At 33.7% G+C, this 26,480-nt stretch overlaps 1 long non-coding RNA gene and 1 pseudogene across 1 annotated transcript in view; both read left to right on the top strand.

Annotated features, from left to right (window-relative positions):
- LOC111091079 overlaps positions 1–26,480 on the top strand; it is a 119,001-nt gene that overhangs the window by 61,801 nt on the left and 30,720 nt on the right. The window lies entirely within an intron of this gene.
- On the top strand, positions 20,080–20,178 carry LOC119864557 (annotated as a pseudogene).

Genomic DNA, 26,480 nt, shown 5'->3' with positions numbered 1-26,480 from the left:
TTACATAATTTCAGGCATAAAAGTACAAATTGCGAATTGATTTAATATATTCATAACTAAGTGTTCTCCTTTAGTGTAACTTGTAATTTATTTCATAAAATTATTCTGTTCATTTTCGTTAAAACCTTACATGCCTGGATACGTCTTCTTAAAAGATACATATAGGGGATCCCTGGGTGGTGCAGCGGTTTGGCGCCTAACTTTGGCCCAGGGCGCGATCCTGGAGACCTGGGATCAAATCCCACGTCGGGCTTCTGGTGCATGGAGCCTGCTTCTCCCTCTGCCTGCGTCTTTGCCTCTCTCTCTCTCCTCTCTGTGCATTCTCATGAATAAATAAATAAAATCTTTAAAAAACAAAAACAAAAACAAAAACAAACAAACAAACAAAAAGATACATATAAAGGCACTCTTTTAAGAATTTATACTTATATGTTGCATTGTAGATCAGAGGTAGTAAAAATTAACATTTCAACATCCCTTTTTAACAGATATATGTGAATGTAAAGGTAAATTACAAATAGATTATTATTCTTTCTTGAAATAATGTGGAGATATTTTAATAAATATTACTTTAATATTACAATGAATATTCAAAACAAAGCAATGCTCATCATTTATGTGCAGTTTTTTAGCACATTTTAAATGAATTTCTTATATGACATGTGGCATTTATTTCATTTTTCTTAAGAGAAGTATCTGGAAATTGTGCATCTATTTTTGATGCTTTTTTTTTTTTAGCAATCTCAAAGTGCATCTGTATTCTGAAATGTTTATCTACAGTTATTTAGGTGATATCAATAGGACAAAGCCTCATACATTGCAGAGTAGAATATTTCAAAACTGTCATGTCATTAAAATTGATGTTATATTTTTATCTTGATGGCTTTTAATATATGTGTTGTTTTGGATTTGAATTGTAAAGTTGAACTAAAAAATCTTTATGTTTAAAAGACATTTACAAAGAAGGTTGTGTTTTTATCTCATTCGATACAAAAGTAGGCAATTATTCTCATCTCCATCCTTAGAAAGCTTTCCAGACAGAGTAGAAAAGGAAGATCTGATATCGTTTGGTTAATTTGATTACCTTACACATATTGGATGCTTCAAACCTTGGAAGTACATGCAGCATCTTAGAATGCAATAGTTGAAAAGGCAAAACGGTGCCATATTTTCCAGGATCATCTGTTTTAATTAAAAGAAATAGGTTTGTGTTCTTAAAAGTTGTATTTATGTACATCCATAGGCAAATGACATCAACTAGATTCCACTTTTTTATGAAAGTCAACCTCATGTCATTCATGGGATTAGGGAGAAGTCATATTTGAGGTCAACGGATGATTGAAAACCATGTGTGTATCTTGAGAGCTTCATGCTATAAGAAGATTAGAAATGTTGGTATAAGTAAGATTAGAGAATATTACTCTGGAAGAAGAAATGGTGTTTATATTAGTGTCCTGTAGACCAGGGGCTAATCATAAGTCTTTGGAAGTCTGCAGATGATTAAAACTTAAAACAAAATTAATATTTTTTGTTTTTTAATATGTTTGCTTTTTATATTCCATCACTAAAACCCAAATATTTTTCACAGATTACTTCAAATTCTTGTGGACTGTTTTTATAAACCTTTGATTACTCTTAGTTGCATTTTCTGCTGCTTTGAACTACTAAAGCGTATGTCCTTAAAATGACCTATGTGAAACTTTCCTTTCTCAAAGTGACATAATTCATAACAACTGAGGAACCTTCTCACTGAGGAAACTAGAACTGGGTGGACTGGTGCAAATGGTGGCATGTCTACCACAAGCATTTGTTTGAAGGCATCAGAGAGTGAAAAGGTTGTGAAGTATTTCTGGTTTAAGATATAGGACAATAAGGATATCCATGGAAGTGGGGTGCTTTTCCCAGAGGGACCTTTGCAAATTATGAAATAGTGACTGGAAGGCTGAGCAAGTAGTTCTGTTAATTCTTTCATGGTTTGGAACCACAATTTAGAATAGCAGGCTCATGGTCTTGGTCACCCTTGTATATCTTCTTATCTTCTAATTGGCACACAAAATGAATCTACCTAGAAGTAAAGGTGAACTAGAAGCAGATGACCTCATACAGAGTTTAGCCCATCTACTAGCCATTTAAGTGGCCCAGAAAATTATTGCTCAAATTAGATTAAGGTATTCTGGATGTCAGTTTCCCCACAGTGTTTAAACAGAGGAAAACAATATCCTAGACCTCAAAATATATCTAAGATAAGTTACCAAATACAGCATCAAACAGATCAAAGATATCCAAGGAGAGAAAGAAATATAAATGATAACCTATAGCAAAAAAGAGAAAATTGAAAGAGAACTATAAGAGTTTCTCATATTGAAACTATCAAGTATAGACTTAGAAAACAATGCTTACTTTACTAGAAGCCATTTTAAAAACATACAAGATTAATAATATTGACAAATAATTTAAAATTATAAGAAATTAGAAAGCTTAAATAAATTCAAATTTTAGAACTGTAAATTGTAAGAAACAAGATGAAGTCTATGGATAATTTAAGCAGTAGAGAGATGTGAATAAAAGAGAACTAGAAATGTCTAAAAGAGATCAAAAGAAAATACCAAAGGTGGATGGAGAGATAAAAAGAAAATATAGAAAACTAGATAAGAAACTGTGAAGTTATGATGATTAGACCTAGCATTCTTTTATTTGAAGTCCACATTTCAAGTGATAATTGTTGAGAATTTTCCAAAACTTACTAAAAAAATCTTTCAAGATACAAGAGACCATGCAAATCCTAAGCAAGAACCTAAACAGAAACTCATACTTAAATAACTCATAGAAAAACTTCAGAAGACTACTGATAAGAAGGAAAAAAAAAATAAAGAAGATAACTTAAGTGGAATAAGAAAAAGGAATTGTAGATGACGTCTAAATAGAATCAATGAAAGCAAGAGTAAACTTTCTAATATGATGAATCAAATAATAGATAATCCAAAATTTGTAAGGCCACTGCAGATTTACATCTACAGTAAAAATGAAATAAAGATTTTTTTGACAAAAAAAAGAAAAAAAAAAGACTTGAGGAAAAAGAGGGAAATTAACAACCTGAATATTTGGTTCCCCTTATCAACCAAGTCTTTAAAAAGTATAAATAGTATTATATTTATATACATGGTTTTATATATATGTTTTATATATATAGCTTAAGCATAAATAGTACTAAAGAAATTATAGATTGTTTTGAGTCAAGCATAAGGCTCTACTGGATTTCTAATATGTATGCTTATCTTATGTAATTCAGTTATTGTCACATAATGTATATTAGAGTATGACAAGAAATATAATTTAGAGTCAGATGTGAGAAAATCTATATAAAAATATATTTTGTTGGACTCCTAACTTATACCATTCACAAAAATGAACTTGGAATGGAACAAGGAATTAAATATAAGACCCAAAACCATAAAAGTTCTAGAAGAAAGCATAGGGAAAAATTTCCCAACATTGGTTATGGTGAGGATTTATGGGATATGACTCAAAAGCACAAGTAACAAAAGCAAAAAAAAAAAAAAAAAGGGCTGTATCAAACTAAAAAAAATTCTGCATAGCAGAAGAAACAACAAAATGAAAAGGCAATTTACTGAATGGGAGACAATATTTATAAGCCACACATTTGATAAGGGATTAATATCCAGAATGTATGAGGAACTACTGCAATTCAACAGCAAAACAAAAACAGAACCCCCAAATAATCCAAATAAAAACAGGCAAAAGATCTGAATACACATTTTTTTCAAAGAGGACATGCACATAACCAACAGACACATGAAAGGTGCTCAACATCCCCAGTCCTTGGGGAAATGTAAATCAACACCACAATGAAATATCGCCTCACACCTATTAGAGGGCAATTATCAAAAAGAAAAGAGATAACAATACAGGCATGATGGAATATTATTCAGCCATAAACAGGAAGAAAATCCTTCCATTTGCAACATGTATGGACTTTGAGGGCATTATGCCCTGTGCAGTAAACCAGACACAGAAAGACAAATACTATATGATCTCACTTACGTGTGGCATCCAAAAAAGCTAAATTCATACCAGAGTAGATTGGTAGTTCCTATAGGGAGGGGAGGGAGAGAGATGTGGAGTTGTTGGTCAAAGGGTGCAAACTTGTGGGTTTTTGTTTTTGTTTTTGTTCTTGTTTTTCAAACTTGAGGTTTTAAGACGAATAAGTTCTGGGGATCTACTGCACAGCATGATGACCTACTGTTAACCATACTGTATTGCAAACTTAATGCAGTAACAGTTGAAGTTACTATGAAAGTAAATTTTAAATGTTTTCACCATAACATCATCAACAACAACAACAACAACAAAACAGTAATTATGTGAAGTGAAGAATATGTCAACTAATCTTATCGTGGTAAACATTTCACAATATATGTGTCTCAAATCATTACGTTGTACACCTTAAATGTTCACGATGTTATATGTTAACATATATATCTCAATAAGGCCCAAAGAATAAAATAATCTCATATATAGGTATGTATTTCAGCTGAAATTTGAAAGATGAGCAAAGTGAGTGAGTGACATGAAATAGAACTTTAATGTTTTCATATTAAGTGGCATGACCAATATACTGGGTTTATGAGTCCTGATCTGGCATATTCTTATATAATACAAAACAAGGATCCTAAATCCTCCACAGAATCTATTATTATTTATTTAATATCCACTATCAGCAAAGTCACCTGCTGGACATTACCAAGGGGAATTGAGAAGGGAGCAAAGATGATCATGACATGTCTTTATCCTGGCAGTTTTGCATCTAGTGGAAGTGAATTTGTGGGGTGGCCATGCATCAAAAAGACATCCGAAGTGAACAAGGGTGAGTGGAGTACGTGCTGACTATGGCCCAAGGATGGAAGTCTCAAACTTTTCATGCTTCTGTCTCTCAGTGTAGCCTTTTATTTATTTATTTTTTTAGAGATGCTGCCTCTCAGTTTTAAATCATTTATGACTTAGCATGTAAGTCTACACCCTCTCTGAAACTTTGAATCCATTTGTTATTTTTAGAACCTCAGAGTATTTTGAGGCTACTCTTGATGAAATCTTACCTCCTGAAGATTCCCTTGAATCGCCCATCTCAAACTTCGGTGATAGATACTACTTTCTAACTGTATATTGTCTTCATACTATAATCATTTAAAATCCATGGGTTTATTTATTTATTCATTTGTTTATTCATTATTCATATAAAATATAAAAATGAATAAATAAACCCATGGATTTAAAAAAATTAAAGATTTTATTCATTTATTCATGAGACACAGAGGGAGAGGCAGAGACACAGGCAGAGGGAGAAGCAGGCTCCATACAGGGAGCCCGACGTGGGACTCGATCCCAGGACTCCAGGATCACACCCTGGGCTGAAGGCAGACGCTCAACCACTGAGCCTCCAAGGCATCCCTACTTATTTATTCATTAAGTCATTCAAAAATGTTTGATTTTCAAGGATATTACTAGTATTTGGGATTGAGAGAAGATGAATGATATAGATCTTATATAAAGGTTTGGCTTATCTTGCTTACTAGTCTCTGCTCCTTTTTGATTCATATTACATTGAGCTATTTAAATAAAGTCTGCTGTCTATAGTGAGTAGAAAATTGATGTCTTTTGTTGCTGTTTTCAGATGTGATGTATGTCCTGTAGTTCCAACCATGGTTCCACTGAATGAACCATCTGTGGGCACCCTATGCCAGTGTACATACATTAAAAGATCAGATTATGAGACCTTAATTAATCCCTTGAAAATAATGTTTGTGTAGGTTTCAGATTCAAAGTAATTGGAAAAAATTTACTCTTGCTAATGGTAGAGGCATGATGATAAGCCAGATATTCTTCTATGCCAATTCTTTTTACAGATGAATCAAAACAATCTGAAAATTGCATTAACTACTGTGTTATAAAGTATGCTTAGGTTTAGGATCTTCATGCATATGTCTTAACTTTATAAGTTAATTTGTCCACTGTCCCAGGTAAATAATTATGATTAGAGTAAAAATTTAAAACTTCTAAATGCTTAATTAATATTTAATTTTTTAGTTTTTTTTGTTTGTTTTTTAGAATACTAATATAAGTTCATTGTGGAAAGAAACAGAAACTACTCTGAAGCAAATAGAGGTTAATTTAAAAATACTGATTATCCCACCCATCAGGCATAAATTTAATATATTTTTCCTACCAACATATGTGTGAGTATATTTATGAAAATGAGATTATGCTGTAATGGAGATAATACCTCAGAGGGCTGCCAGTAGGATTAGATGAGAGCATATAGCAGAGTGCCTGGTATAACAGAAGTGCTCAATAATGTAGCTCTATATGGTAGTATTTACAGTTTTTAAGACTGTACAAAATGAACATTTGTTGTGAACAGATATTCTTTTACAACTCCTGTTTCTTCAAATTGATTGGACTATATTCAGTGGTATGGATAAGTCTATTTTCCCTATTACTAGAAATGTTTCTAATTTTTTATTATAATAGATAACAGTGGAGCACAACTCTTTGTGTCTGTTGATCTTGTTCGTTTTGTTTTGCTTGTTCATCTTTTTAAAACAAATTCTTTAGGATACCTACTTTAATTTTTATAACCTGACAACACAAAGCTCTGATATGTTGTAGTCCACTTTAATTTAAACATTTACCGTTCCCCAATAAAACAAATACCTCACATAGATTTAGTTACGACTTGGCGTCCTCCGTCTTATGTGCCATGATAGTCATATAGTTTATATCATACAAAATATTGTTATGTTCATATGCCAGTTTTAAACTTGTTACCTCTCAGCTCCAAATCGATGTGTTGCCCTGCTTGGTGATACAGAAGCTGGACTTGAAAACGTTTCTCCTTTGCCAGTTGGCTCAATATTACATATTTATCATTTCTGATCATTTTATTCTAAGCTAAAGTTTGGTTTTCCAGCAAGAGCACGTTTCTTCATTGTGATGAAATCTGGTTAGTATTTTGTGGCGTGCAAGTGTGAGTGGTACAGAGTTTTGTTTGAGTCTGAAAACTTCTTTATTTCACCATCATCTTCAAAGCAAATTTCCAGTAGCTATACACTTCTAGATTAACAGCTGTCTTTTTCCCCTTTAGTACTTTAAATATTTCAATCTATTGCCTTCTGGCTTCCATTTTGGTTGATATTCAGCCATTAGTATGGGGCTTGACATTTTGTTTCTGGCTTCCTGTAGAACTTTGAGTATGATTCTTAGCAATTTGGCTCTGAGTAGTTTTCTTTGTGTTTTTCCTACAGGACTTACTGAGATTCTTGAATCTATGGGTTGATGCATAAACTATTCAATTTTTTTCAATGCCATTCTCCTCCTCTTATTCTAGGAGCCTAATTAAGGCTTGTCTGATCTTTTAGTTGAGTCTCACCTACTCTTCTCCTCTGTTCTGACTTCCCTTTTCCTTTTAATTTTTTCTCTGTACTTCACTTTGAATATTTTCTATTGACATCCTTCTCAGTTCACTAATCCTGCTTTCTGCTGTGTGCAGTCTCTTGTTAAATCTATTAGATGAGATTACCTTCAAACTTGAAAGAAAGTTCTTAGTATTTTCTTATCGAGGCAATTGGTGTACAATACAATGATTATTAGTGCAAGTGTACACCTTGATACAGAAACAGGTAAGATATAGCTAATTTTCAACATCTCAGAAATTCCCTTCACATCCACTGTCAGTAAGTTTTCACATCTCCTAAGTAAGGTTTCTTCTCATTTCTGTAATCAGATTTATTATCTCTGTTCTTGAACTTCGTATAAATGGAGTCACACAGTGTGTACTCTTCTATGTCTACCTGCTTTCATTCAACGTGTTTTTGAGATGTACCCATGTAGTTTCAGGTGGTAGGTTATTAGTTCTCCTCCTCCTTCACTGCCTCCTACTGTGGGGTAATATTCCAGTGTATGAATATATCAAAATTTGATTATACATTATCTTGTTGATGGACATCTAGGTTGCTTCCAGCTCATAGATAGCGTGAACAAAACTGCCACTCAAATATTCTTATACAAGTTGTTTTTCTTGTGTATATATAAATTATCATTTATCTTGGAAAAATACTTAGGAATGAAATAACTAGACCACATGGTAAGTTTATAATTAAATTTATAATAAAATTCCAGCTTTCTAATTGGTTGAACCACTTAATACTCACCCAGTAATTAAAGAAAGTCCCAGTAGCTCCACATCTTCACCAACATTTGGTGTTATCATTTTATTATTAGCCAGTCATTTATCTTCCTTTTAGAAGTTTCTAAAGGATTTTGCCCATTTTGGTTGGGTTATTTTTTTGTTACTTATCATAGCCTAAATACAAGTTCTTTTTGATACATACATATCAAAAATATTTTCTTACAATGTGTGACTTGCCTTTAATTTTTTAATGATGTCTATTCATGGGTAGAAGTTTTTAACTTTGATAAAGTCAAGTTTATCCATACTTTTACTCTTATGGAATCTATATTACTGTTTTCTCCCAAAAGTTTATGGTTTTGCTTTTAGACTTGTGTCAATAATTTATTTAAAATGAAGGTTTTTTTTGGTATGGTATGAGGTGTCAGTGAAAGTTTTTCTGTTTTGTTTTTGTTTTCTGATACATGTATTTAGATTTTCTGGGACTTTTTTTTTTTATCTATTTCCTTGGCCCTTTTATGAAAATCAGTGGTATTCCTGATTCTATTCCAAATCACTAAGGGAAAACCAACATCTTAACAAAATGAATCTTCTGATTCGTAAATGTATATCTACTTTTAAGATTTGACTGGTGTTACCTTATCTAGAAAAATTCTTAGACTCTTGTATATGGTTTCCTGCTAGCTAAGGTGATCTTCATTTGTGCCATCATATGTGGAAATCCTGTATTTATTCAACTTACTGGTTTATGCACATTATCAATAATCATAAACCATGTCTTATTTATTTGATATTTTTCGTCTCAGCTGAAAGAAGCTGATCCAAATAAAGCATTATTTATGTAGTTAATGGACTTAAGCTTTTTTGTTAAGGTGATGTTTTGATTTTATTTATTTATTTAGAGCATGTGAACAGGGTAGAGGGTGCAGAGGAAGAGAGAGAGAGAGAGAGAATATTAAGTAGGCTCCATACTCAGCATGAAGCTTGATCTCATAACCCCCAGATCATGACATGAACCAAAATCAAGCATCAGACATTTAACCAATGGAGCCACCCAGGAACCAGTTAGAGTGAATTTTTAAAGTATGCAACTAGGCGACCTTAGTTTCTACAAACTTAGCATAAATAAAAATGGAGTTTATTCTTTAATAATGATAACAGTTTATTTATTATACTGTTTTAGGAGGAAGTTTATATAATTATGCATTTAAATGTTAAGAGCTAGGTATTACTTTTTGGGCTGAAAATATAAAGTGCAACATAATCCATAACCTTATAAACATGTCAGTAGTATGATTATTAATTGTTTAAGCAATGTCCTTTCACATCTCTAAACATATTGAAATGCAAGAATATATTACTCTGTATATTTGCTTCTAGTTTTCATTGGTTTCCTTGAACCTTATAAATAACTTATAACTTTTTATGGGGATATCTATCTGAATATATATCATTAATCCGTTAAATACTTTCTATTGTGTCTCTTTTTTACTCTTTTTGTGTTTTTAGAATATTCAACTTAACCCTTTCACTTCTATCCCCATTCTTTTATTATCACTCTCCCTTTTGAATCCCTCTGAATGAGCATCTTATTTTCCGTTTCGCTGACTAGTTCTTCAGTTTTATTTATTTGAACCATATATCAAGTTTTCTATTTTAACTGTGATATTTTCACACGCAGAATTCCCAGTTGTTATATTTTATTATTTTTGGTTCCCTTTTCAAGTTTACAATATCCTCCTTTGAGTATCTGAGAACATTTAGCATGTTCACTTAAATGTTAGATCAGTGTTGACGTATACGTTTGCGGTTTGTTGTCTTTCTCTTTTATTTGTTGAGCTCGCAAGGTGTCTTTTTACTTTTCCTTGTGAGTCTCTGTTACCTTTGGGAATTAGGCATCCTTACTAGGTTGTATACTTGGGGATGGGCAAAAAAATAGGGGGCAAAAAAATATCCACGTTCTGGTCTTTGTCCCTCTTGGTGACTTTTGGAGGTAGGGGACATGCCAGAGAACAAAGAACCATTGTGGTATAATTTGTACATTTACCCAGACACTGATCTTTTTAAAGAGGTATTTCCTCCTTCTTCCTTACCTAGCCAGCACTACTCCTGCAAAGGGCAAAGTGAGGGAAAAGGAAATGCCTCTACCAAAACTTATGGCTATTTTAATTAAATCAGTGCTAGCTAATCTACTTCTCTTCTAGGTTTTTCTGCTTTTTATTCTTTCCACCTCTCTCTCCACTTCTCCACCACTTCCCCACCTGTACACAGCCTTACCCATCATCTTTTGCCTCCACAGACCCACAAACCCTTCTGTGACTTTTGCTGGATGGCAGATCTATTAATCTTTCTTTCTGAAAATTCTTTATTGAGAAGGAGCCAGACTATATTATTTCACCATGTTCTCAGAAACTACAACTTGGAACAGTCCCTCAAAGGGACTATGTGGAGTGATGGAGGCAGAGAAATTAAGAGCTTAAATTATTTTTACCACTATAGCTTCTCAGAAAAATAGTATGCTAAAATTATTATTATTATTATTATTTTTAATTTTTATTTATTCATGATAGGCACACAGTGAGAGAGAGAGAGGCAGACACACAGGCAGAGGGAGAAGCAGGCTCCATGCACCGGGAGCCCGACGTGGGATTCGATCCCGGGTCTCCAGGATCGCGCCCTGGGCCAAAGGCAGGCGCCAAACCGCTGCGCCACCCAGGGATCCCAGTATGCTAAAATTAAATGATCAACCTTTTTCCTAGAGTTCTTTGAGGACAGATAGTACAATATATTTTTTTCTTTGTATTTCCCCATATCAGGATTTTGTTCCAAGTAGGAGATCCGTAAATATTGTTAATATATCTTCATATAATCATGTTATTAAATGTGAGAGGTCTGGGATCAAATAGATTGGACTACCTAGGAAACCGAAAGAGAATATAATACACTTTTTTGAGGGTTCCATAATAACAAGTAATTGAAAATTCGTTAATAAACAACCACCTGGTGACTATGATCCTTCGTTCTTAATTATAGCATGCAGCCAAGACTTCAGCATGTGGCACGACACAAATAAAAACTGATGTTTTAATGGTTTCTTAAACAACAAATTTTGTACTTATTAATCTGATATGATTCTGCAGATCTCTGTAAGTTAATACCCAACAAATAAGTAAGAAGTACGAGATGTGAGGATTTCTATGAACTTGGTCAACACTTTTAAAAAGAAATGCAATCTGATAATAATTCTATTGGATTTTCTCCAGTTCTAGATGGTTAAAAAAGGAGGGGGGAATTCAGTGAGAAGAGATCGCATTCACCCATCCATTTAAAATCAGTGCTTTATTTCCACAGGCTAAAAGAGTTACAGTTGCACTGTTCATTACTTTGGAAGTGTCACATTTCCTAGTATGACAAGATGTATTATGGATGGGGGGTTTTACAGATGTGGAGAAATCACTTTCCAAGTTTTTTATTTGACTTTCTCCCCTTATGCTTCTTTGTACTTTAGCGGCCAACCTTGGGATAATGGGATTACTTTATGCTTTCCACATCAGGCTCTGGATGAGTGCACAGAGGCCAGTGGCAAGAGAAATAAGATGGCTGTAAAAATGCAAACATTGGAAGTTAAAAAAGGTGCACCCAATAACTTGCCCCTAAATTTAAAGGGAACTAAATGAGGAACTTCTGGACAATTTATCTTGCTGTTTACTGATAACAAGTCACTTTGTTTTTATGTGCTCAGTCTAGTATTCCATAATTTATTTGAAAGAAGATGAGAAATAATGTAGATAAATGATGAAGTGTCAGGGTCTGACGCTCTTAAATGAAGCTATTATGGTCAAAGAGAAAACGTAAAACCTGCGGCTCATTATGAGAGTGTTCTACTTGTCAGTTAAGTGAAAAGGCCTGGAATGATTTCCAGTTTATTTGTCATTGCAGTTATTAAAGCTGTCTTTTTGGTGCCATGAAAATGAATTGAAGACTTTATTCGAAGTAAATTTGTACTAAAGCTTTCAGATGTATCTTATGTGAGCTCAGTGAGGCAGGGAAGCAGCTTAAAAGCTGAAATATTACAAAGAGACAACTACCAAAGTCTTTGAAACATACCAGGATATATAAATGGCAATAAATAAAGTGTTTGCTTGACTAAGTAACAAACTTTTTGAGGACACAATAGAATAAGGTTGGCAATGGGATATAGCACGTGCTAATTGTTGGGATATATTTTATTCCAAAAAAAAAAAAGGAAACTACCTACTTTTTTGTGTAACACTTCTATCAAACTGTCTTTCCTAAGATTGATTTCCAAGAAAAGCAAAAGGATGTATGTTTTTAAATAATATCTACTTATAAAAAGGTAATGAGGATTAATGGAACAGATATATCAAAGAAACGGAAAGGTCTAGATTTCCTTTTTTTTTTAATAACAGGAAGTGTTGAGCTATAACAACAACCTCTTACAAAGTTTACAAGGTAAGAAGCTCAGAAAATCTGACTCGCATAATCTGTTTTCCTCATTGAACTATTGGACTGCAAAGGCTGCACCTCAGTATAAGGAATGAATATAATTACTGACATTTTTATCTCACACGGCTGTTCTTAAAATACTTGACATCCTCGCCAAGGTGTGAGAATAGCTTACATTTTATCTCAGAAGGAGATCAAATCAGATGGACTGTTGATATGGTTGAGGTGGAATTTTTTTTTTTTTTTAAGCACACACAAAAATAAACTCTTTTGTGTTTTCTACCCCATGACCTAGAAGGAGGCTTTTGGTGTTCATTGTACTAGTCTGGCAATTAAAAATACTTTTTGTATAGTTTAGCTGTGCTTTTTGATGAGTGGCAATTAATAGATATAGGTAAAGGACAATTGAAAGACTTTTTCTGCATCAGTTTCCATCCCCCTGCATGAAACTAGACTCACTAAACTGAATGTTTTATTCCAAGCCTAAGAAATCTCCCAGTCTTGCCTTTGAACTCTTTATTGTGAATATTACAAATGTGTGACACATCTTCAGGGTCAGTTTAAAGACAAAATGGGTTCTACATCCCTCTCAGAGGTAATCCGTCTCGGAGGTAATCTGTCAGTGTTTCCGTCAGATTTTATAGCCATTTTCTGTGATATTGTCAGAGAAAAGATCTACCAGGCTCTTTATTATATGCCTTATTTTCAGGCATTTAAATGTGCAACAAAACCTTCCTTTGAAATGGAATCCAGTGTTATATTTGGGATATTTCAAATATTTCTGTAACTTTTATATGCTAATAACTATAAATCCCAATGATTTAAAAATAAATGTTATACAAACTCATAGCTGTGATGAGACGATGGAGAAGGCTACATCATAGCAATTGCCAGTTAAAGGTGTAGAGTTTAGATTAGATTCAGACTGATTCAGATTCAGACCGTGTTTAAATGCCCGAGAAGACTTGTAAACAAACAAAATGGTTGAATTCTTTGGTTAAGCAGTTATTTGGGGAGAATTTTTTTTTTTTTTGATGATTCATGTTTTAATGTTTTTACATATAGACCTACCTTTTGTGTGTAGATAGACTAATATGGAGATATACAAGGTCCTTATGTTTTTGAACATATTCAAGTTTTTATTTCAGATTAATTGATTTACTTTGGGTGGTCAAATATATTTTAATCCATTTTAATTATTTAATAAACAGCACTAAGTTGTCAAGCACTAAATTAGTTGACTAAAATGTCAAGCACTAAATTAGTTGGATTATAAAATTAACAGTTTTTATTTTTCTTGAGATCATGGAATTGAGAAGGATGCAGAGGGATGCCTGGGTGGCCCAGTTGGTTAAGCACTGGCCTTGGCTCAGGTCATGATCCCAAATCCTAGGATGAGCCCCACATCTGGATCTTTGCTCAGCAGGAAGCCTGCTTCTCCCTCTTCCTCTGCCTGCTGCTCCCTCTGCTTATGCTCTCTCTCTCTCTCTTTCTGTCAAATAAATATATAAAATCTTAAAAAAAAAATAAAAAAAAACAGAGAGAAAGAAGGAGGCATATGTATAATTAAGGACAGTTAAATGGATTTAGAGACATCTATTTCAGCCTAGCATCATAGGTAAGCAAGGACTCATAGTGGGGAAGATTCCTGACCTTGAATATAGAGGAGACAGGAAAATCAACCCATGAGGAATAGGTAAAAAGTATCTTATGTTCATCGTTATATGACCAGCAGTCTACCTGGCTGATTTCTTTCCTCCCATGACACTAGGCCATATTTCTTTGTTTAAAAAAGCACTGGGCTTTTTCTTCCCTGAAAAAATACCTAGAATCAATGTGTCATTAAAATCGTACTCATTTTCTTACTTTATTTTTATAAATATGTATTTATAATTCCACATAGAGGTTTAATCAACATGTGTTTATTAAATATTAACAATGGAAAACAATAAAGAAATTTGGGGATATGCATAATCTTTTCCTACATAAATTTATAGTCAACAAACTTAAAAATGAAAGAATATCTTTTTTTAATGTTCCAGTTGCTTTTCTGAAATTTCCAATTTTCCACTTTTCTATAAAAGCATGAGAAGTAATTTGTGAATTAAAGTACAAGTCATTTGGTATTATAGTTCTTATTAAGGATTCCATTTTCAGATTAGTTTCCTTTTTGTAATATATCATTATAAGATATTAATCAATTAATAAATGCTTATTGGCTATGTTAAGTATCATTCTCAAGAAGGTAAATTTATGCTTCTCAGACAAATATTAAATGAATATTTGTCAAAGATTCTGTTTAACCCATTAATTGATGACTGAGACAGTAAGTTTAAATCAGTTCAAAGATCATTTGATGATGTGGGTGTAGAGGTAATTTTTTTTTTTTTTTTAAGATTTTATTTGAGAGAGAGAGAAAGAGAGAGAGAGCATGAGCAGGGAAGAGGGGCAGAGGGAGCGGGAGAAGCAGACTCCCCACTGAGCAGGGAGCCCAATGAGGGGCTTGATCCCAGGACCCTGGTATCATGACCTGAGCCAAAGGCAGACACTTAACCAACTGAGCCACCCAGGTGCCCCAAGGCAATTTTAAAAAGAAATATGATGATAAGTTTCTTGGGTTACATGTAAAGCTGGTTAATGTCTTATAAGGCAATAAATTATAACTTTGGGGGTTATCTCTTCCATTGGACAGGAGTTATTTTCATCTGTACCTGACAAAAATTTATAAATGAACTGCTTTTCTTACAGATCATAAAATAGTTAAGTAAATACGAAATCAAACAATAGAAGAATACCCAGTTATCTATTTGTTGTTTCCAAACTTCCAAACTTCAGGTAATTTTTCTGATAGTTGTATGTAGTCACTGTGATCCTTTTCTTCAAAAATATTACTCTAAAGTTGCCACCGTAGCTTATCAGTGTGCCATGGTTAGACTGGTGAAGTATTTCCATAGTGGACCAAAATAGATACTGTTCTTGGCTTTCATATTTGGTCAGCTACTTAAAATTATTGGTTGGGTCAGCATCTTATTTGACATTTGAATATTTTTCTAATACACTTTCTGAAAATGGCCTGATAAATGTAGTTACATTAATCCCATTAAAAAGAAAGTTAAAACTTAAATCTTAGTGATGCTTATCTTAAAACAATAGGTGAATAAAGGAACAAGGAATTCCCTCACAACAGGGTATACATAAAAAGTTCCTTATGGGGTGTTTGGGTGACTTGATTAAACATCAGTCTCTTGATATTGGCCCAGGTCATGCATGATCTCAGGGCCCTGGGATGGAGCCCCTGGTCCCCTCCACACTGCTTTTCCCTCACCCTATCCCTCTGCTCCTCCCCCTACTCCCTCCCTTTCTTTCTCCCTAAAAGAAATAAATAAAATCTTTAATAAAAAAGTTTCCTTACAGTTACCACATGTGTGTTGTTATGTATTGAATTGTGGCCCCACAACATTCATATGGTGAAGCCTAACCCCCAATATAAGTATATTTTGAGATAGGATCTTTAAATAGATAATTAGACAAATAAAGTCCTAAGTGTGGAGCCCTAATCTGAAAGGACTGGTGTCCTTTTAAGAAAAGGCAAAAAATATCAGGGATGTGTATGCATAGAAGAATGATCATGTGTAGACACAGCAACAAGGCACGCAGTACACACCAAGGAGAGAGGCTTCTAGAGAAGCCAACCCTGCCAGTGCCTTGATCTTGAAGTTCCAGCCTCCAGAATTATCAGAAAATATATTTTTAATCCATCCGGTATGTAGTATTTTGTTATGGCAAGCCCAGTAGACTAAGATGATGCTTTTATTCACTAGAATATGTGTGGCATTAAGCAAACCTATTTTCTGTAAGAACTAAAGGTAGTGTCTTATAATTTAGATAAATTCAAATCCAGTCAGTCATAATTCCTTCAATATGCAGATAGGAGGCATCCCTGGATGTCTCAGTGGTTGAGGGTCTGCCTTCAGCTCAGGGCATGATCCTGGAGACCTGGGATCGAGTCCCACGTCGGGCTCCCTGCATGGAGTCTGCTTCTGCCTCTGCCTGTGTCTCTGCCTCTCTCTCTCTCTCTCTCTCTGTGTGTGTGTCTCTCATGAATAAATAAATAAATAATTAAAAAAAAAAAAAAACAATGCAGATAGGTTAGGAGAAACTGGAAAAAATAGCCAAATAAAACTATGTATAAAATAGCACCAAAATATTTACTGTAAACTGTTGTAAATTCTTAGCTCATTCCTTTGTCCTTACCAGAGTGTCTCTTCTATTTTTTAAAAACAATTCACCCTCCTTTCTCACTTCTCAATATGAATTTTCTCCATTCCCTGAACTGAAGCAAGGATAAATTTCTTGTTTATTTCAATTACTTCTCAGAGAAAATACTGCTAGTTTTCAAGAGACTGACTCCATCGGACAGCTGGTCTTGTTTCTTAATCCCAGTTTGCATTGCTTCTGGCTAGATCTACTCACCAGAAGGTGTTGAATTAAAAGGATGATTTGAATCACAGTCTTATCTTACTAAGGTTTTGTGCAGCAATGTTTGTTTGTATTTCTGCATCAAGCTTAGAAATAGACTAAATATGACAAGCATGCAACCACTCTCTAGGCTTGAATACGTTGAGGAAGCCAGACCCTGGCTTTTGGTCAGCGATATTTTGTTTGTTTTTCCTTTGGGGATGGGGGACTAATATTGAGGAAAAGAACATAAGTAAATATGACCAAAAAAGGCATTCATTTTATCCTGTTGATACTCTCAAGAAAATCGATTAAAAAATTCTGACTGGATTCCTAATATTTCTAACAAGCTGTGTATTACTGTGTATTATTACCTGTTAGTTTTCCTTGTCTCTGCTTTCCTTCTCTCTATTCTTTCTTATTTCCCTTTCTAATTTGCCTCACACTTTTTTTTTTTTTTTTTTTTAATAATACCATTTAGGTTCATCCCACTCATTTACAGTTTATGATTTCAAAGCTCTTCGGGCAACTTTTCCATATGATAAAAACGTAATGCCTGGTTGTGGAAGTGTCTTCTGGAAGCAGTATCAACTGTTTTCTATGGCCCAGGAAAGGAGACTCAGCCACCACCATCGCTAATGCTCGTTACATGAAATAAAACATGGGCATATGCTTGTTTGCTTAGCTCATTTCTTAGAGCCTCCCCGCTACTTCTAAGTTATCAAGATTAAGCCACATGTAAATTGATGGGAATAGCAATTTTTTCATATGTTTATCTTTGCTTTGAATAGTTAAAATCAACTCTCAATCTTAATTGCACTGATCTTATTGAGCTGGTGAGAATGTAGTTTTCATGGCTCCATACGCTGGATGCATAGAGTGAGCCTAGGGGAATTCAAATGACTTCTTCAAGATAACCCAAGTGCCTTTGGAGGAGTCTAGCTCCCAGAACAGTGATTTTTCCATTTTGCTACATGGCTGTAGAAAACCCATACCTGATCTCAAGTATATTTTTCTAAATAAAGGGTAATCAACAGTCAGACACATGGTAAATATATTTGGCTGCTGCTGTTACTCTGGTGTGCTATTATTTGGGGCTTATGAATAGAAAATGTAAAGTAATCTCACAAGGAATTTTATTCTAATGTTTTTTCAAAGAATGAAAGCTTTTCTTTCAAAGGAGTTAGGATGACAAAAACCTAAGATTATTAGAAACCTGGTAGTAGATCTTTCCTTGGTAAGATTAGGGTGAGTTATTACCAGTAAGGGGTAAACAGGGTTCATTCATTTTCCTTTGGTAAGTTGAACTTCAGAGGAGCAGTTGCCAAAGGCTTTGTAGCATATCATTCAGTCACAATGCATTGGATTAAAGAAATATGGTACCTTCCTAGCCTTTCTATCTAGTCCCTCTACTCGGACTAAACCTTAAAACCTTAGATTTTTTTAATAAAATTCTTCAAATAGATGTTTTGATTGTTAAAATTCTACAAGTAGCCACGTGTTGGTGGAAAAATTTAAAACTTGTTGTTTTTCATCGATGTGCTAGGCTGTTTTTTATCCAAGAAACTATAGGCATTAAAATGCCTCTTCTTACATAATGTCAAAATTCTTAATATATTCTGCAATTTATACATAGCCATGTCAAACATTTTCTTCCCTGGAGTGATAACCTTATTGACTGTGTGTGAAACCTTATTATTATTATTATTATTATTATTCTAGATACCTTATTATTATTATTATTAATTATTATTATTTCTAGATACCAATTTTAGTAATTTGGTTTAAGAAACCACAATAATAAATGTTCAAGAAGTAGACCCACAGGAGTGCCGGGGTGGCTCAGTTGGTTAAGCATCTGACTCTCTTGATTTCCACTCGGGTCATGACCTCAGGGTCCTGGGAACAAGCTCTGTGTAGGGCTCCACACTCAGCTGGGAGTCTGTGTTAGGACTCTCTTCTTCTCTCTGTGCCCCTCCTCTCTCTTTTTCTTTCAAATAAATCTTTGGAAAAAAAAAAAAAGACAAGTAAATGCTTTCTGCTCTCTCTTGCCTCCTTGTGAATAAAGGACTTTCCTACTGTATAGATTCTGTGTGCTTCTTACAGAAAGAAATTGTCTCTCTCATGACAGATGTTCTCCCTTAAAGTATCTGTGTGGACCAAATCCCAAAGGTATCATTTGACTTCCTTATGAATGCACTATTTTTTCCTGTTCATTAATGGGATAATGTAATCTTTACTTCTTAAGATATGGGACATTGACTTTTCACAATCAAAATATGTTTCATAATGTATCATTGAAAATGAAATGAAGAATTTAGGGATGATGAATTCACTTCTTAAAGACAGCTCTATTTTGGTGTTGGTGTGAGAAGTCTAACAAGAAAAAGAAAACTTTCATACCCTAAATTTAAGATGAGCAGAAGAATGAAGCAAGCATATATGGGATTCTTCAAATTTTTAAGAGAGTGAATATTTTGATTAAGTTTATGTAATCAAACTTCATGCACCTCATACTAAAAGACATTTCCCATCTTTTATTGACATGATTTTGGTCCTAGGATATCTATATATAGCAAAGTGGGTATGTTTATTCATTTATAGAAAGGAATTTTATAAGAAATTACTATTTGTTTTCTGTTAAAATTTGTTATAAAGACCATATTCCTTATTTTGAAGCCTCAGTTCTAACTTCAGGGTTTTCTTTTATGATGCTGACTCCAGGGAATACAGTGCTATATATATGTTAGGTTTCTTAGAATTATAAGTAACTGGATATGTAACTAAAAACAAACAAAAATCCTGCACAATGGTAACCAACTTGTAGAATGCAGTAAGTATGTGAAAAACCAAGAATCCAGATAAGGAACCTCAGCTAGAAGCTTTCACAGACATTCTGTTTAAAACACTGTAGTAAAACTGACACAGTTTTAAAGATTTTCTAGAAATTTGTCCCCTCAGTTACAAATGTCCAATTTCTAATGACACAGAGATTAGCCTGGCTCCTGCACAAAGATGACCTGCCAATTCATGAAATGTTCCATATTTTTCTGACGTGATTGGCTTTCTACTGCCACTGGCGAGGAGAGGGGCTCTGAGGTCATGACAAGGAGCAGAAAAATACAAATGAGAAGAAGGAGGAAGCCAAGTAGCTTTGTGGCTTTCCGTCTAACCTTTTTGTCCTCAGCCTGTGTCACACCGTACTGGCATGTCCTCCTTTAGCAGTCACAGGTTCTACTACCAATGGCCTCCCTTTTTCCTGAGTCTCAGTGCTTCCTTCCCCTCAGAAAGCCTCTCTCCTCTGGGTCCCTCCTGGGAGTGTTTTGTAGTCCTGTGGGACTCACCCCAAAGTATTAATAGTAGCTTTGTAATAACCAAACAAAACACACACATTTTAAATTTCTGAGGGGGGAAAAAGTCTGATTTTCTTGTTGACTATGGTGCCTACTTAAGCACGAGAAACAAATTTCTGTATTACAGTTGTGCTTATGTGCTAGTGAGAGTAGGGCAGCTTTTAGTGAGAGAAATTTCCAGAAAAGGAGGTTGGTCATTGTGAGCTTTGAAGCCCTTCCAAATGCTGAATAAGTCAAATCCAAACAAGTGACAGTAAGGATTATGATGGATATTCAGAAGTATGAGATCATATGAGTATGAGACCCTGTCTCTGAAGAAATTATAACCTAATTTATTATGGCAGCATAATAGTAGGACTGATGGAAAATAGAACAAATTATTTAAATAATCACTTAAAATAGAATAAAATAAAATAAAATAATAAAATAAAATAAAATAAAAAAATAAAATAAAATACCCCAAAGTGAAGCATATAGTTTATTGGGTATATATTGTACAGAGGGTAAGAGGGAACAAGTCAGAAAGATTACTTTCTGTAGGATAGCTAATAGAAGTTGTGCCATTGATATAAGATATACATTGTTCTTTTAAAGCTGAGTCCTTCAAAAGGCAAAAATCTGTTCAGAAAGCATTTTATTTATTTATTTTGTTTTTGATTGAAGTAGAGTTGATAATATTAGTTTTAGATGTACAACATAGTGATTCCGCAATTATATACATTGCTAAATGTCATCGTAAGTGTAGTTACCATCTGTCACCATACAAAGCTATTTCAATATTATTGACTATATCCCCCCCACACTGTTCTTTTTATCCCTCTGACTTACTTATTTTGTTACTAAAATTTGATACCTCTTAAACCCCTTCACCTTTTTCACCGATCTCATCACCTCCCTCCCTTCTGGCAATCCCTAGTTTGTTCTCTATATTTATTAGTCTATTTCTCTTTTTTATTGTCATTTATTTTGTTTTTTAGAGACCACATATAAGTGAAGTCATATGGTATTTGTCTTTCTCTGTCTGACTTATTTCATTTAGCATAATACCCTTTAGGCTCATCCATGGCATGCGTGGCAAGATTTCTTTCTTTTTTATGGCTGAGTAATCATCCATTGTGTATATATACTATATTTTGTTTATTATTCTGTCGATGGTTGCTTCTACATCATGGCTATTAAAAATAACATTGTGATAAACATTGGGATACATAGATCTTTTCAAATTAGTATTTTTGTTTTCTTTAGGTAAATACCCAGAAGTAGAATTACTGGATAGATGCTACTTCTACTTTGAGTTTTTTAAAGAACCTAGCTAGTGTTTTCCAATTTACATTTCCACCAACGGTGCACAAAGGTTCTCCTTTCTCCACATCTTTGGAAACACATGTTATTTCTTGTTTGTTTGTTTGTTTGTTTGTTTTGATACTAGTCATTCTAATTACTGCAAGATGGTATTTCATTATAGCTTTGATTTGCATTTTAGGTGGAAGAAATGCACTAGGTATCATTCCTTTTCTTTGATAGGAACAATGAAGTTTTGTGTGGAAGTCATTAGGCCAGGAGACTGTATACTATGCCTGTTTGTGAATAGCGTCTATTAGGGAGGAATATTTTTAATCTACCTATCTTCATTCTTTGGCTAATCTAATAATCAAATTAACATAGGGCAGATTAATAGAATAAAAACAAATTTAATTACATTTTAATTGGGCCTCACAGACATAATAAGACACAAAGGCATATTGGGCAGTTGAGGTTTATATGCCATCCCGAACTAATAAATAGAATCAGAGCCTAGAGCTTTAAAGAGGAGGAAGGAAATTGAAAGGACAATAGAAAGAATGAATGTTGGTAGTTAGATGTTTGCCCTGCCATACAAATAGGGCATTCAGAGCTCTCTGAGCAAGGCCTCCTATCTAAATCCCTTTAAATAGTTAAGGGAATGGTAAAAGGTCTCCTTGCATCAACTGAGTCCTGATTGCCTTCAACTCAAATAATCCACATGCCAGAGTGGCATATTTTGGGGTCATATATTGACCCCTCTTGCTACTCCTCACCTTAGAGATTTTATTGTATATGATCTTCCAAGTTGAGTAAAGCTGTGTATGTGTATTTGATTTATAAAACTATGATATAAAAAATATGTTCAGGAAAATTGTCCTACTGCCTTAAGATTTTTGTGACAAAAATCTTCTTAGTTTTATATATGAACTATTTCTTCATTGGGCATTAAAAATAAAATGGGTATTGGATACTAATGATAGGAATTTACCATTTAAAAAAGTACCTGTTTTGTGTATTTTAATTACATTTATTTTGTTAAAGAGATATTTTCTCTCAATTTTTGTCACTTTACCCAAAAGAAATAAAATGTCAACGTGGTACTTGGTTTCTTTGTATAAATATGTGTATTTTTCTGGAAATAGGGGTCTCTTCATATTGGGTTGTTGTTGCATGTGATATGTGCTATTTCTTGAAATATTTATTTACAAATAAGGTGATAATAGAGATAGCTAACTTTTTTTTTTTTCAGGCAATATCATTAGTTTAGAAAAGGACCAATAATTCTGTCCTGATAAAATGACAAATTTAAATCAGGCACTGTGCTAACCTGGCACCTACAAAGCAGAAACCAATAGAGCCTACATAGTTCTGAAATTATGTATATGTGTAGAAACATATTACCAACTGAAAAATATTTTGTGCCTTCTGACAAAAACAGTTTTAACTACTCTAAAAAGTACCTGAAATCAACTATGAATGTTAGATTTAGATACATCTTATCATCAAACAAAACTGAAATCAGTGAAGTATTTTAAAAATATACATTTGAGTCTAGAAATTAGAAAATAGCATACATTTTGACAGTTTAAGAAGTATACAACTAAAGGGCTTATAAAAACTACTTTGTAGGGGAAAAAAAAAGCCTATTGAATCTCCAAAGAAGTATTTTATAACGTTTACATTTTTCAAGAATTTTGATATGAGACATGAATCCTGATAAGCAACAAAGATTGTGGACTGGGCATATTTCTAAGCCTAAAGTAGTAAACTGAGTAAATAGTCGAGGGAAGTCATGTTGGGCAGTACGAATGAGCATCCTACAGTAGTATTCTAGGGGTGTTGCATGGATTTTTTCAGTCAAGTAGAGAATGCCTTGACATGTTGCCCTCTCCATTCTAACACAAAAAACTTTCATTCTATCATTTGGCCATTTAAATCTAAAAATATATTATCTAACATAACTGAAATTGTTATTTTTGTAGATAGAAACTATCCTCTTAGGGAAAAGTATTTCAAAATTTTTTATTGTGATAGAGCAAGCAAATGACTAAGTTCTACTTCACCCCCTGAAAAATGTCTTCTAACGCCATATTTAAAGGTATTCACCAGGTTTCATCAGTGTTGTCACTGAGACATTCTCTGTAAAATCAAATCTATAGTCTCTTTAGTGCAATAAGTCCTCAGCTACTTAAACTATTATTGTGTGACTCCCCCCCGCCGGATAAATTATTTAATGTTCTTTGACATTCTTTTTTTTTTTTTTTTAAAGTTTTATTTATTTATTCATGAGAGAGAGATAGAGAGGCAGAGACACAGGCAGAGGGAGAAGCAGGCCCCATGCAGGGAGCCCAACATGGGACTCGATCCTGGGAGTCTGGGATCACGCCCTGGGCCAAAGGCAGATGCTCAACCACTGAGCCACCCGGGCTGCCCTAGAATTTTCCTATTTATTTAAATCTTAAAACTCCTTTGACTTACCCATAATCTCTCATGCAGTACTCCAGGATGGCTGCTACATTCCTAGAAGCTGCTAAGTGATCCAAATGAGAATGCTATAAAACAATTACCTTTCAGCTTTAAGATACTGTGTCCTTTTTAAGTACAAAATAATTAAATGAAATACGTGTTTGCATTTATTCTGGAAGCTAAGTAAATTTCATTTTTAAATTTTTTTTAAGCAGAAAAAATAAAATTTCTCCATATACGCGCATGCGTGTGTGTATATATATATATACACACACACATATATATGTGTGTTATTGTATAGCATACACATACACATATGTATACACATACACATATATATACACACATATATTTGTAGTTGTATAGCATACATTACCAATATTTGTGAATTCTGTGTTGAAAAGGGCATGTTCTCTTTATTGCTAAGAATGAGCTACATAAAAGTTTTAAGATTTTCCTAAGATGTTTCTATGTATGGATAAAACTGAAGGTCCAGAGTTTGCTAGCATTGAATTTTCACTTCTTAGTCACATTGCATCAGGAATGACTTCAGTATTTTTACTAATATGTCAACAGTAAGATTTTCCTAAGATGTTTCTATGTATAATTAATAATACTATTATGTAAAAACTATCCTATAGGGAACTCATAGTCCTAAGGTTATACACGAATTAAAGATAAAATCTGTGATATTGTACTATTCTTTTTTTTCCATTCTCATCTATCTATATGATTCAGATTGCCTAACTAAACTTAAATACAATTATGAGAGTTAGAGTATTTGTAAAGTACTAAGCTGACAAATACAGAGTGCTGGCTATTATTTCTGTTTAGAAGTCAGAGATTTGAGCTATTCATTTTGTAGTCTGACAGTCATCACTACAATTCCTTGAATTCCCAAAGCTTTTCACACAGCTTCCTCAAGGACGGCTATCATGTCTTAGCTACTGCAATGACAGATGGGATATAATGTGTCATGTGATGGATAACTCTGGAGCCATAGTACTTAATCCTTCTAATACTAATAGCTGCATTATCATAGAGATTTATGGGAATGTCAGTTTCAAGTTCCCAGTTCCATTCATGGGTTTTTAAAACTTCAGCTGCAAAAAACATGCATCCATCCCATTAATTCTAATTATCATGGTTCATCTTCTCAGCAGTTTTGCACTCCGGAACCTTTCAGTGCAAATTAACGTACCAAAAAAGTGTATTAATTAATATTTGTAGCTTTTAATTTCTGCAAGAGTGTTGTCTGGAAGCAGCTGGCAGTACAGGGCCGCTGCTATTGAATCTTTGCCAAACAAGTGCAGATGTAATTTTGTTATCTCTTGCTTAGTCATTTACGCAAATTAATTTGAACAATTAGCCTTTTACTGGTCCTTCATGAATCATGCAAAAGGGATCTGCCAAAAATTGCTAGTTGACAGAAAAGAATTGGTTAATGCTGTGCATTTTGTGGGAAGGTAATGCAGAGTGAAGCTCAACACTATTTTAAACTATAGACAATTGCTTAAATATTCTATTGTAAGATTTACTTAGCACTCTGAAACTTGAGAATCCCCTTAGTGAAGAGTAAACCTGCATACTAGTGAAGGTTTATTTGATAGGGTTCAAATTTTTCAAGAAATATCCAACTTGAATATGTCTTAATCGAGTACATATGCAAAATAAGAAATGAATTTTCATTAGGAAACAGAAATCGGTTAGCCAATTTTTACTACTTCTCAGGTCACAGATACTCACTTTTATTTACTCAATACTTGTGTATATCTTTGTGTAATTAGTTGACATACAATACAGATATAAAACACATTTGTGGCTTCATTTGGTACCTTCTAATAATCCTCTACCCCTCTTAGAAGTTAGAGATGGAGACTATTTTAAAATGTTAAATATGTAGTCATTAAAATTTAAAGGTCAGGTTAAAAAAGACTTAAGTGAAAGATACATAATTCAATCACCTCTGAATGAGTAGAGATCTATTTTGTGGTCTTAATATGAAGTTACCAGTATCTTAAAGAAAAAAACAAACAAAACTGGGAAATAGCAATTATAAAATTTGTGATTCTTTTCCTTAGAAGTGGTCCAAACTACCTGTGATTTTATGTTTTTAGTTTAATTTGAATCCATTTGTTTTCTTGGGATTTTTAATCACTGGCATTTTAATCACTGAGGATTTTTTATCTAATGTATGCAGGTGGTTGGATGCTGTTATAATGTCAAATAAAAGCTCACCAAAAAATAAG

This window comes from Canis lupus, chromosome 19, assembly GCF_011100685.1.
Source record: "Canis lupus familiaris isolate Mischka breed German Shepherd chromosome 19, alternate assembly UU_Cfam_GSD_1.0, whole genome shotgun sequence".
Classification (NCBI taxonomy): domain Eukaryota; kingdom Metazoa; phylum Chordata; class Mammalia; order Carnivora; family Canidae; genus Canis; species Canis lupus.
This window is presented reverse-complemented; position numbering and strand designations above follow the sequence as displayed.